The sequence below is a fragment of the Setaria viridis genome, chromosome 3 (genome assembly GCF_005286985.2).
Source record: "Setaria viridis chromosome 3, Setaria_viridis_v4.0, whole genome shotgun sequence".
In the NCBI taxonomy this organism is placed as follows: Eukaryota; Viridiplantae; Streptophyta; class Magnoliopsida; order Poales; family Poaceae; genus Setaria; species Setaria viridis.
Window position 1 is genome coordinate 18,088,097 of NC_048265.2, and position 11,840 is coordinate 18,099,936.

Consider the following 11,840-nt stretch of genomic DNA (forward strand, 5'->3'; position numbering starts at 1 on the left):
CAATTACTATATATACAATAATTTGTCCTCTTCATTCTTAGTATCCTCCCATCGTGGTGTTGCTCGGTTCGGCTATTAAATATCCATCGTAATAAAATTCTCCAATGGGATTTATCACCTCGTCCACCAGAAATCCTATGAGAGCTTTTTGGATTGCCAAAAGCCTCTCCTTCTCCAAGAGTTCTTCTCTAATATGCATCATCTGAAATTTGAAAATATGTGAATGTTACACCAACAATTAAATATAAGGAGATAGAAAATGATTAATTATTAATAGGTTTATTTTACGTATAGTTATATTGTCCGATATTACCTTGTCCCTCACAAAATGGTACATGTGCTCACAGACGTAGTATCCACATAAACTATTCCCTTGATCCTATCTCAAGCACTTTAGTGGAAAAAAACATGTTATGAAATATTCATGTTATAGAATGTACAAAATGTGCAAACTTCATACATACCGGAACGTTGTACTGAATGTAAGTTTTTCTTTGAAATCACCACGGTGATGCTTACAGAATCATTTCCATGCGCTGCGAATTAAAATAATGAATGATACAGTGTTACGTGAAAAATTTAGGAATCAAACTTTTGCATAGAGATAAAGGTCCAGAATTATTACAAGTTAAGCATGTCTTGAAAGTCTTGGTACTCATCCTTTTGGTTTCCTCAACGAATCAAACACAATAACGTTGCTTTGATACATCATAATTATAAGAAGAATAAAGTGGAAACTGCGTACATAAATGTTCATATTAGAACTAACTAACATTAATTAGGGTAAGGAAAAGAAAAATGAAAATAGATGGTACCCACACTTACTTAAAGTTGTAAGGCAGTAGTATGTATTGCTTGTAATTCTGTTGCTCCAAGAATTTGCATATTCGGTCCAATGTATCTTTTGGGTGATCCCGAATCTGATCTTGGTTAACAAATCTCTGCGCTATTGGGCCACCATATTTCTATTATGAGAATATGGCTCCAAAAGGAGTTTGGAAAACTATTTCAAGATTCTTTTATGACATTCAGCTAGAGTTTGTGGACTCGAAGTTCTTCTATTGTACCATTATTTTTGGATTCTTGAAGTCCACTATGGAGCGTCTGTAGTCTTTAGTGTATGTTTGCTGCCCTATTCCACAATTCTAGCATTAAATTGACCGATGGGTGGGTTCATGTCACTCTAATTTAACATCTAAACTATTTATTTACCTAATTTTATTGCAAGGACTAAATATTAAAAATACATTTACTCTAATTTTTACCTCAATTTTATTACAAGGACTAAATATTAAAAACACATTCACGCTACGTCACTGTTAAAATGCCCGAAGGTTTCGCAACGGTCTGCAGTTTCCAAATTTATCGGAAGAAGCTGTTAGCGAACGGTCACGTTAACCAATGGTTGACCCTTATATCCAAACTAGTCATGTAACGGCTCGAGGGCTGCGTGCCACATGCCCATTGGCTAAAAGTTTTTTCTTTGGGTTTAAAGGAAAAGGAGATGTGAAATTTCAAGATTGACCCTCAACCTGATTCTTTGATTCAACATAAGGCTCGGGGGCTACTCCATATGGAGTGTGATTTTTATCGCACTTCCATAGAGAATTCAAGATTGAAGATTCAAGACCAAGTTAAATGAGGCTTGAGCACATTCTAGCAGCGTGGCAGTAGTCGAGTAGGTTTGAAGGCTGAGATCCGATGGAGTACTTGAAGAGTACCACAAACTAGTTGGAGAAGCCTACAAAACTATTCGGGACTGCTACATTTGATTAAAAAGTACTCAAGAGCTTATCGTCCATACATCTATGGGCCCACCAGAAGGTTTGGACAGTCCTAAATACAGGGTTGTACACCGAGACGTGTCAGATACGAAGACTACGGTGTAGGATGGCGTGGTCTACGTGAAGGACAGGAACTAGTCGAGGATTAGAAAACTACTCGTAGCAATTAGAGTAGGACTCTCTAGTCGAATCCGACTAGTATTCTTTTAAACAACTGACCTGTAACCCTACCCCCGGCAATATAAGGCAAGGCAGGGACCCCCTCCAAACAGGTTCAACAATACAATCCAACCAAGACACAGGACGTAGTGTATTACGCGACATAAGCGGCCTAAACCTGTCTAAATCATGTGTTCGAGTTCACCTTTGAGTTCCTGATCTCGGCGAGCCCCACGCATAAAACACTACCTCGGGTACCCCCTTGGTAGGTTGCCGGGTCTAAACACCGACATCGAGTACTACTATTCTATCTTTGAAATAGAGTTCCCCATTCTTATCCTGGGTGAAACAAGAAGCCTTACCTTTGTTTATTCGACCTCGAATAATTTTTGTTTCTTTGTCTTCTTTCTGAGCTTTAACTATCTGCTCCTTTAAAGTATCTTGCAAGGTAATATTCTGAAGAGTACCTTGCATCACTATTTCTAAATTCAGATCTTCCAATTCTTTGCATAATGTTTTGAGGCTTGGTTGAACAGTAATGCAGTGACATTGAGCTTTTATACTCACCGCATCGGCCACTACATTAGCCTTACCAGGATGGTAATGAATTTCCAACTTGTAATCTTTAATAAGTTCCAACCATCTTCTTTGCCTCATATTCATGTTCGATTGAGTGAAGATATACTTTAAACTCTTGTGATCGGTATAAATGCGACAGTCACTTCCAAGAAGGTAATGTCGCCATATCTTCAATGCATGAACCACAACAGCAAGTTCAAGATCATGAGTGGGGTAATGCTCTTCATGTCGCTTTAGTTGCCGAGAAGCATAAGCAATGACCCTTCCTTCTTGCATGAACCGGTAGCAATAAACATCAAAAGGCTTCTCAAGGTTAGGTTGAGCTAGCATTGGTGTTGTGGTCAAAAATTTCTTCAACAATTGAAATGCTTCTTCACACTCTGGTCTCCATTCAAATTTCACTTCCTTTGTTTTATAATTCAGTTATTGGTTTGGAAATTTTGGAGAAGTTGGGAATCAACCTTTTGTAAAACCCAGCCATCCCAAGAAAACTTCTCACTTCATGGACAGATGTTGGTAGTTTCCAATCCAATATATCCTTAACCTTCCTTGGATCCACTTCAATGCCTTTTTCTGACAAAACATGTCCAAGGAAAGGTACCTTCTTTAACCAAAATTTGCACTTACTAAACTTAGCATAAAGCTGATGTTCCCGGAGTCAGTTCAAAATGATGCATAAATGATTCGCATGTTCTTCTTCGTTCTTTGAAAATACCAATATATCATCAATGAATACCATGACAAACTTGTCCAACTCTGGCATGAACACTAAGTTCATGAGATACATAAAATGCGCTGGGGCATTGGTCAATCCAAAGGACATGACCAGATACTCATATAATTCGTACCCGGTAGAAAATGTTGTCTTGGGAATATCCTTAGGTTTTATTTTAATTTGATGATAACCTGAACCAGAGGTCAATCTTAGAGAAGACCTTAGCTCTGGCCAATCGGTCAAACAACAAATCAATACGTGGCAACGGATACTTGTTTTTGATGGTTACGACATTTAAAGGGCAATAGTCCACACATAACCTTAAAGTACTATCCTTCTTCTTGACAAAAAATGTTGGGCAGCCCCAAGGTGAGGTACTAGGCTAGATAAAACCTTTATCTTGCAATTCTTGCAACTGAACTTTCAATTCTGCTAGCTCTTGAGGTGGCATCCGATAAGGCCTTCTGGAGATAGGGGCAGTACCAGGTTCTAGTTTAATTGTAAACTCTACCACTCTGTCCGGTGGTAGACCAGGAAGATCTTCAGGAAAAACATCTTCAAATTCATTTACTATTGGGATAGGCTCTAGAGTCACTGCTCTAGTTTTATTTACCATTTGGTCAAAACTTGGACGGGTAGGTAATTGGAGTTGGAAAGGATGTCCTTGCATATCCCTTAAACTAAGGGTTCGATTGTCCACATCAATCAGAACCTTATATTGTTTCATCCAATTTACCCCCAAGATGATATCTATCCCTTGGTCTTCCAAAATTAAAGAAAGTGCACCAACTTTCTACCCTCTAAGTTTAAGATCACATTGCGAGCTACTTGATTGGTATTTTGGGTGGCTCCAATGGCTTGAATGGTATATTTGGTGTTTAGTGTGTGCACTTCTAATTGATGTCATTTCACAAAGTCTCTACTTATGAAAGTATGCAAGACACCAGAATCAAATAAAACAATAGTAGGATGATCATTGATAGAGAACATACCAGCCATGATGGGTTCGCCCTCTGGAATCTCCTCGACATTCATGTAATGAACCCACCCATTCTTGGTATTCAGGAACTTCTTCCTGATGAACTTCTAGCCGAACCCTTGGCCCAAAGTCTGAGCTTTCACATTTATGTTTGCTCTAGACTTGGGGAAATGACAATCTCGGGCAAAGTGACCTGGCCTTCCATAGCTGTAGCAGGGTTGTGGATTTTCCGGAGTAGCGGGATTCTGAAACCCCGAGAATTGTGAGTTTACCAGACGAGGAGCATTCATTGGGTTTCTTGCAATCCATGGCTAAGGTGGCCTCTGCTGGAACGAGGGCCTGTAAGCAGGTCGGGGAGGTCCTCGATAGACAACCCTCATTCTTTAAGGAGCACTCCCTTATGCCCCAAATTAAATGTTCTTCCTCTTTAAGGACTCCTCCTTTTTAAGGGATTCATCCAGTGCCCTCATCTTCTCCCCTGTCATGATCGCAACGCTCACAATAGAGCTATAATTAGCAAAGGTGCATATGGACAGCTTGTCCTGCATCTTTTCATTAAGCCCTTAAAGATAGCAATCTCTCTTCTTGGACTCAGTACTTACGTGTTCAGGAGCATATTGGGCCAGATGGTCAAATTCACTGTTATACTCCAGAACACTTCTGTTCCCTTGTTGAAGCCTCAAAAATTGCTCCAGCATCATCCTCATAATGCCCTCAGGCACAAATTGGGCACGAAAGGCAGCCTTGAAATCCTCCCAATTTATCTCCCTTCTGACGGGTTGCCTGGTCAGATAGCTGGTCCACCATGTACCAGCAGGACCTTGGAGTTAGGAGTCCGGCAAACTCCGCCTTTTGGGTTTCCGTGCAGTGTGGAATTACACAGAATTTTTTGCTCCATCGTCTGAAGCCATTCATTCGCTTTGATGGGGTGCTTTGCCTTTAAGAAGATAAGGGGACAGGTTTCCAAGAAGTAGGTGTAGTTAACACCCTGCTCAGGATCCCGGCGTCCCCTCTGATTTCCTGTGTGCTGAACGATCATATCCAGCAGCCAAGCTTGCTTGGCTCCCAAGTTCATAAGACCGCAATGGCATCTGCTAGGGTTGGAGCTAGTGGTGGAATTTCTTCATTGGTCGTTGACCCAGAAGCTTAATATTCTTTCGGATTTGACATTCTACAAAAATTTCTAACAGGTTATTATCTTCCGTTCAGTAACTTGGCAGTATCTTACATAAGTCTGCACATACTTCATGCATGTCAAATGCAACACTATATCCAAACATGCACTACTCACAAGCCATACTTATTTACAACCCTTATTTATATTACATCAGTAGTAGTTCAACTATTCAGAAACAGTCACAAATATTTTACACCCTTATCATGCCTATACTACATATTTACAAAACATCGTCTTTCAATCACATACATCCTTCAACCACCATAGGAATAGATGCCCAGCTCCGCGGCATTAATCCCCAAGTGTGCCATAGCTGCCTGCAGTGCATTCTGATCTACTGTCATAAGAGTCTACCCTAGTGGAATAGCAAGTCCCTAGTTGACTTCAGGACCAACCCTTGGAGGTGGGGGTTGATTGACGGAATTTTCACTCCCGGAATCCGAATTCTGCTCACTAGATGAAGACAACGAGGATGAAGTGGATACACTTTCCATTCCTGAACTCCCCTGAATCTCTGTCGGTTCTTCCTACTCCTCCTCCTCTTCACTATCATTGCTTCCTACTTCCCACTGTCCGTCGGGGCCATGTCCTTCCGGATCAAATCCATCAGCATTTGCATTGGCCCACGCAAACTAATTCGTCTCCATCTGAAATCCTCCTAAATTCTCTTCCATTTCCACATCAAAACCATCCAAGTTCTCATAAGCATGCAAGTCTATTTCTGGAGCTGCCGGCTGAGCCATGCCCATATCACCACCCACAATATCCACTTCTTCATCTTCTGCTGCAGGGGTTGGTGGATGTTGCTCTTCTGGTAGAAGAGGTGGAGCATTTACCCAATTTTGTGCTGGCATTTGAGCTTGCATCTCTTGCATGGCCAATCGAAGAGAAAGTATTTCATCCTGCTGCAGTGACTTCTCCACTTCCAGTTGGCCCACATTGGCTTCTACAGATTCCTGATACATCTCTGAAGTGTTTTTGCTAATATCAATGTACTCCTAGGCTTCCTTCAATTTAGCTTCATATTCATCTATCCTCCTTGACTGTTCTCTCATGGCTCTCTCCATAGTATGCTCCCGTGCAAGAGCTGCCTTCTTGCTTAATTCCATATCATGTATAATACCAACTTTCCTCATCTTGGAATCTTTATTTATTTTCCTCTGATTATAATATTTAGACAGGCATGATTGATGAGGATTATACATGGAAGTCATATAATTAGATTAAGCAGCTGCAATAACATCTCTACTCTAGAGGAATTCTTCAAAGCCTTGATTCGGCGTTTCTAGGTGCCATCATCCTAATTTTTAATTGGATAATATCTTGAAGGGTTGGATCCAATTTCTATCTTATTTTTCTCACACAAGTCAGTCAAGGTGGTCATAGCTGCTCTTTCAATAGTATCATTAAACTCAAAACCCTGCTCCCATACTTCATCCAGGCGCCAGTCTGGATGAGACTCCTCATCAGGAATATGTACATACACGGTGCAACAAGTCTTGTAACAAGTGTCGTCTTTCTTCCAATAATACTCAGGAGGACTTTTGAAACCCAAGTCCTTTAGAGTTTTCCATAAGAGCTGTGTAAAACCTGGCTTGTCCAGATAGTGCCCCCTAGTCCATCCATCCTAATCAGTGTAACCTTCTTGCATCATCTAGCAAAGAAACTGGGTTAGCTCTAACAGCACTCACCAAACCCAAAAAAAAATTCCTACGCGCTTGTCACACCCGGTTTGAAAACAAAACCAAGTGCTACCTATATGTATGCCAGGATCAAGTTTCATACATATAGTGACGTCATAAGTGAATAACAGGAACAGTATCACGTAAAAAGATACAAACAGACTTACAAGACTATCAAAGACACACAACTTAAACCTTGGAAACGGAGGCTCCAATCTTCACAGGCAAACGACTGGGGGTTGCATACGCCTAGAACTCAGCATCATTTTCATAGCAACTTTATAGCAGCTTCTTCTTCTGAGCAGCAGTAAGCAAGGGTGAGTACACTTATGGTTGGTACTCAGCAAGGCCACAGGAACTAACGAGAATAACAATTTAAGTCCATCTTCAAGTTTAATTAATCATGTGAGGGTCCGGGCCACTCTTAACCGTGAGCACGGCTAATATATCATTTACACTCTACAGAGGTTGTACATTTTTACCCACAAGTCGCGTAAAAGTTCAGAGAACTTTGGACCCAACCATGCTGTGCTGATCAGGCACAATACCACACTTCCGAGGTGTAATTGCATAGGGACGTTACGAGGCCTTTACAAAGATTTCCTTTTAAGTGGTAACCCGCTAAGGTTTCCGGATCGGTAACAGGTCATAAACCCTCCCTAGTGGGTTTAGTGTCTTAGCAAAGTCCACTTCCCAAGAAGACCGAGTTATACCCCATCAGCTGCCACCCCTCTTGCCCTTTCGGTAAGGTTACCCTAGACTAAGGTCTCTAATTAATTAGCCAAGACCAGAGCCATGATAGTACGGATTATGCCAATTTAACAATTAACTTTAGAAATTCAGAGCATGTACAAGACATCTAATCGAATAACTTTGTATTTTGTGTTCAACTAAACATATTATTATTGAAAATGCATTTATGATATCATTAAGCATCTTAACTTTATTTATGAAAACCCAATGTATAACCTAGATATCTTTTATTTCGTAAAGCTAGTTGTAATTAGGAATTAACCAATTAAACCTTAGTTTATGAAAATTGGGATAGAACCTACTCACTTTTATTTACAAAACTAATTGAATAATAATTAGTAAAATTAATATTGATCATGAAAAACTGATGTAAATCCTACTTAAATTCTTATTAGGAAAAGACATTCCAATAGGCATTAATCAAATTAACAATAAATTTATTTTCAAAGATAGGAAATTAAGTTCAGCATCACTACTAATGTGTACTTTATGTTGTGAAGAATCGAACACAACTTGAACGGATTAAAATGGAGCTAAAACGTGGAATCTACGAACTAAACAAGGTTCTAAGGACCTAATCAAGATTAACCGTAGATCTCAGGGGTTAGCAGAGAAGATTATCGAGACTCAGAGAACAGAGCTCGCGAAAAGGTGAAAGCTTAGGGTTAGATCTGCATAAGGTCAAGGCTTGGATTAGATTGCAAGGATCTGAAAGGTTCTGGGGGTTATATGAAGATTTTGCAAGACACATGAAAAAGGTAGAGATTTACATGATTCTTTAGGGGCCTTATTGCAAAACCACCTTATCCTCTTCAACCTTGCGCACGGGGGGGGGGGGGGGGGGGCGGGGGGGGGGGGGGGTTCGCCCAGCCAGCGTGCCGGCGCTCCGGCGAGATAGGGCCCAGGGCAATTGGCGCAGACGGTGGAGATGGGCGAGGGGAACGGGCGATGGCCGGCCATGAATGAGGTGCTTGGTGGATCTGTTTCGGGTGGAAGCCAAGATGGCAACGGGTACCCGCGACCCGATACCCGACGGGTATTTACTCTATTAGAGTCTAAATATGAACTAAAGACACTACCCACGGGTATGTAAATGGACCAAACCCTTCACCCATCGGGTACGTGGGTATGGGTATGTTTCAGCAATCCTTGTACCCGTTTACCCATGGGTGAAAAATACCCGGCCCAAAACTAAATAAGCCCACCAGCCCATGTAAAACCCTAGGTTCCTAGTTTCCCACCCGCCTGGCGCCCTGGCCGCTGGAGCGCTCGACGCCTGGCCTCCCGCCGCCGAAAAAAACAGGCGCGTCATTTATCCTCTGCGCTGGCATCGCAATCGCCACTCGCCAACAAAAAAAGAACGCCGCCGCCGCAAAAAAACAACGTCGCCCGCTCGCCCCTCGTGACCTCGTCTCGGCGTCTCGCGTATTCACATCGGATCCAAGCACCAGGAACTTGCCACGCCATGCCGGCGACGGAGCAACTCGAGTAAGAACGGTGATTGCCCAGTTCCTCTTCCCCTAATCCCGTTCATATCATATTCTTTGCACTTGCAAGCGCAGCACTGCATCAGTGCTCGGTGCTCCGCACCGCGCTCCTTAACGGCTTTGCCTCCTTCCCCCTGCACTAACCAACTCCTTCAGTCCGACGTCAAGGGATTTCGGGGAGGTCCTGAAGGACAGTGACCGCCTGAAGCCACCGGATCCCGAGCCCGTCGACGCTGTGGACACTCTGAAGGTGCAAGATCCGGAGGTCCAAGTTGAAGTCGCCGGCGCCGCTCCTGTAGCGGATCCGAAGAACGGCGCCGACGTTGCCAGTACTCCTGCATCCAAGCCCAAGAACAGGAACAGCGCTGCTCATACATCCAAGCCCAAGAACACCACCACCAAGGAGAAGAAAAGGATCGGAGTTACTGTGGTCGTGGAGAAGACGAAGCAAAAGAATGGCCGACCCCCTCTTTCTCCGACTTCATCTCGGGAAGGTGCTGCTACTGCTCCTTCCGGCCGGCACCCCTCTTCTGCAGCCACAGCTTTAGGTGGTGCAGTAACTAATACTAGCCGCAAGTTGGTGCAGCCACTGATGTAAGTAAAGCCCCCACGGATCCACCTCCTAGCATTTATGATTCATTTGGTATAGTATGTCTTGTTACCCAGGAGCTCGATCCATAAAAGTTTTGATGTATAGTCCTATCCTATTTCAGTACTGCAGCAATTTATCTCCATTGGTACTTGAAATCCTTCAGCATGCAATTCGTCTGCTTTGGTAATCAATTTCCATTACAAATTGGTGATGCTTGTTAGTTTGCTTGCAGAACTGAATTAAGGCAGGCATACATCAAAGTATTAAAGTTATCTGAAACTAAGATGATAAATTTATTTTGTTGGTGCTCATTTGCTTATCGAACAATAAAGATTAGCTATGGGATCCAATTCAATTGTTCAGTACTTGAAAGCTCTTTTAGTTCAATTTAGTTGCCATCTGTCTTTGGTTCCTAAAAATTCAATTGTTGCATGCCTACCGGTATTATACATGGCACAGCAACAACTGGCGCTCAACGACTCAACTCCTTGTTCCCTGTGATGAAATCCAGTGAGAGTACAAGGAAATTAATAAGAACCTTGTACACAAAATTCAGCTTGTTGCCTTGCAAGGTACTATTGCAGTTCTGATTTCTACATTAGTTTGCTCTTGTTATCAGTGTAGCTTATTCGCTTATTGCATATTAGAGTAGCAGAGTTATTATTTCTTCTATTGAATGTGCCTTATTATGTCATACAGATTGAAAAAAATGAGTACTAGCAGTGAAGGTGAATGCTCACAAACTGTAGATCAGATCTCAGAGCCTATTGAAATAGAAGATGATGAAGATCCTATTGAAGAAAATGAAGATGGTCCTGCTAGTGGTGCAAAGAGGAAGCTCACCTCAGTGGTTTGGAATGAGTTCAAGATTGTTAAGTACATGGGCACAACAAAGGCAAAGTGCATATATTGTTTCAAGAAGATATAGGGTGAAACAAACCATGGAACTAAGCACTTACATGATCATTTGAAGTCATGTACACTTAGAAAGATCAAGACAACAGGGAACAAGACTTTGTCACAATCCTGTTTGAGGTTTAGTTCCACAGATTCAGGAGGTACCATTCAAGTCGAAAACTACACATTTGACCAAGATGTAGCTAGAAAGGAACTTGCTGCAATGATAATTCTACATGAGTATCCTTTGAGCATGGTTGACCATGCTGGTTTCCGGAGGTTTGCAAGTGCACTTCAGCCACTATTCAAGATGGGTACTAGGAATACAGTAAGGTTTGTTCCTTACTGTTTGGTCTTGCTACCATTGTAATTTTTGTATTCATTTTTTAATATTCCTTCAAACTTTTCAGGAAGAATATTGTGATGCAATATGAGATGGAGAGGAAAAAAGCAATTGAATATATCGCTAGTATTGATTCAAGGGTGGCCATAACTTCTGACTTGTGGACATCTGACAACCAGAAAAGGGGCTATATGGCAGCCATAGCCCATTTCATCGATGAATCTTGGACTTTGAGAAACATTATCATGAGGTACATGTCCTGAAATCTATTTTTGCACATGTTTTACCGATTTTTGCACATGTCCTACAATCTGAAATCTGATTACATACATTGTTACATGTATAGGTTCATCTATGTACCAGCTCCTCACACATCTGAAGTGATTGCTGAAGAACTATATGAGTCCTTGGTTGATTGGAACCTTGATGAGAAAATATCCACAATTACCCTTGACAACTGCACAACTAACGATGCGGCAATCCCTTATCTGGTGAGGAAGATTGGAAAAAGTAAGCTTATAAATGAAGGAAAACTACTACATATGCGTTGTTGTGCTCATATTCTCAATTTGATTGTTAAGGATGGTCTAGAACATATTAAAACTGCTATTGAGAATATCCGTGAAAGTGTGGCTTATTGGACACTAACACCAAAAAGGATAGAGAAGTTTGAGGAGATAGCTAAGTTTGTTA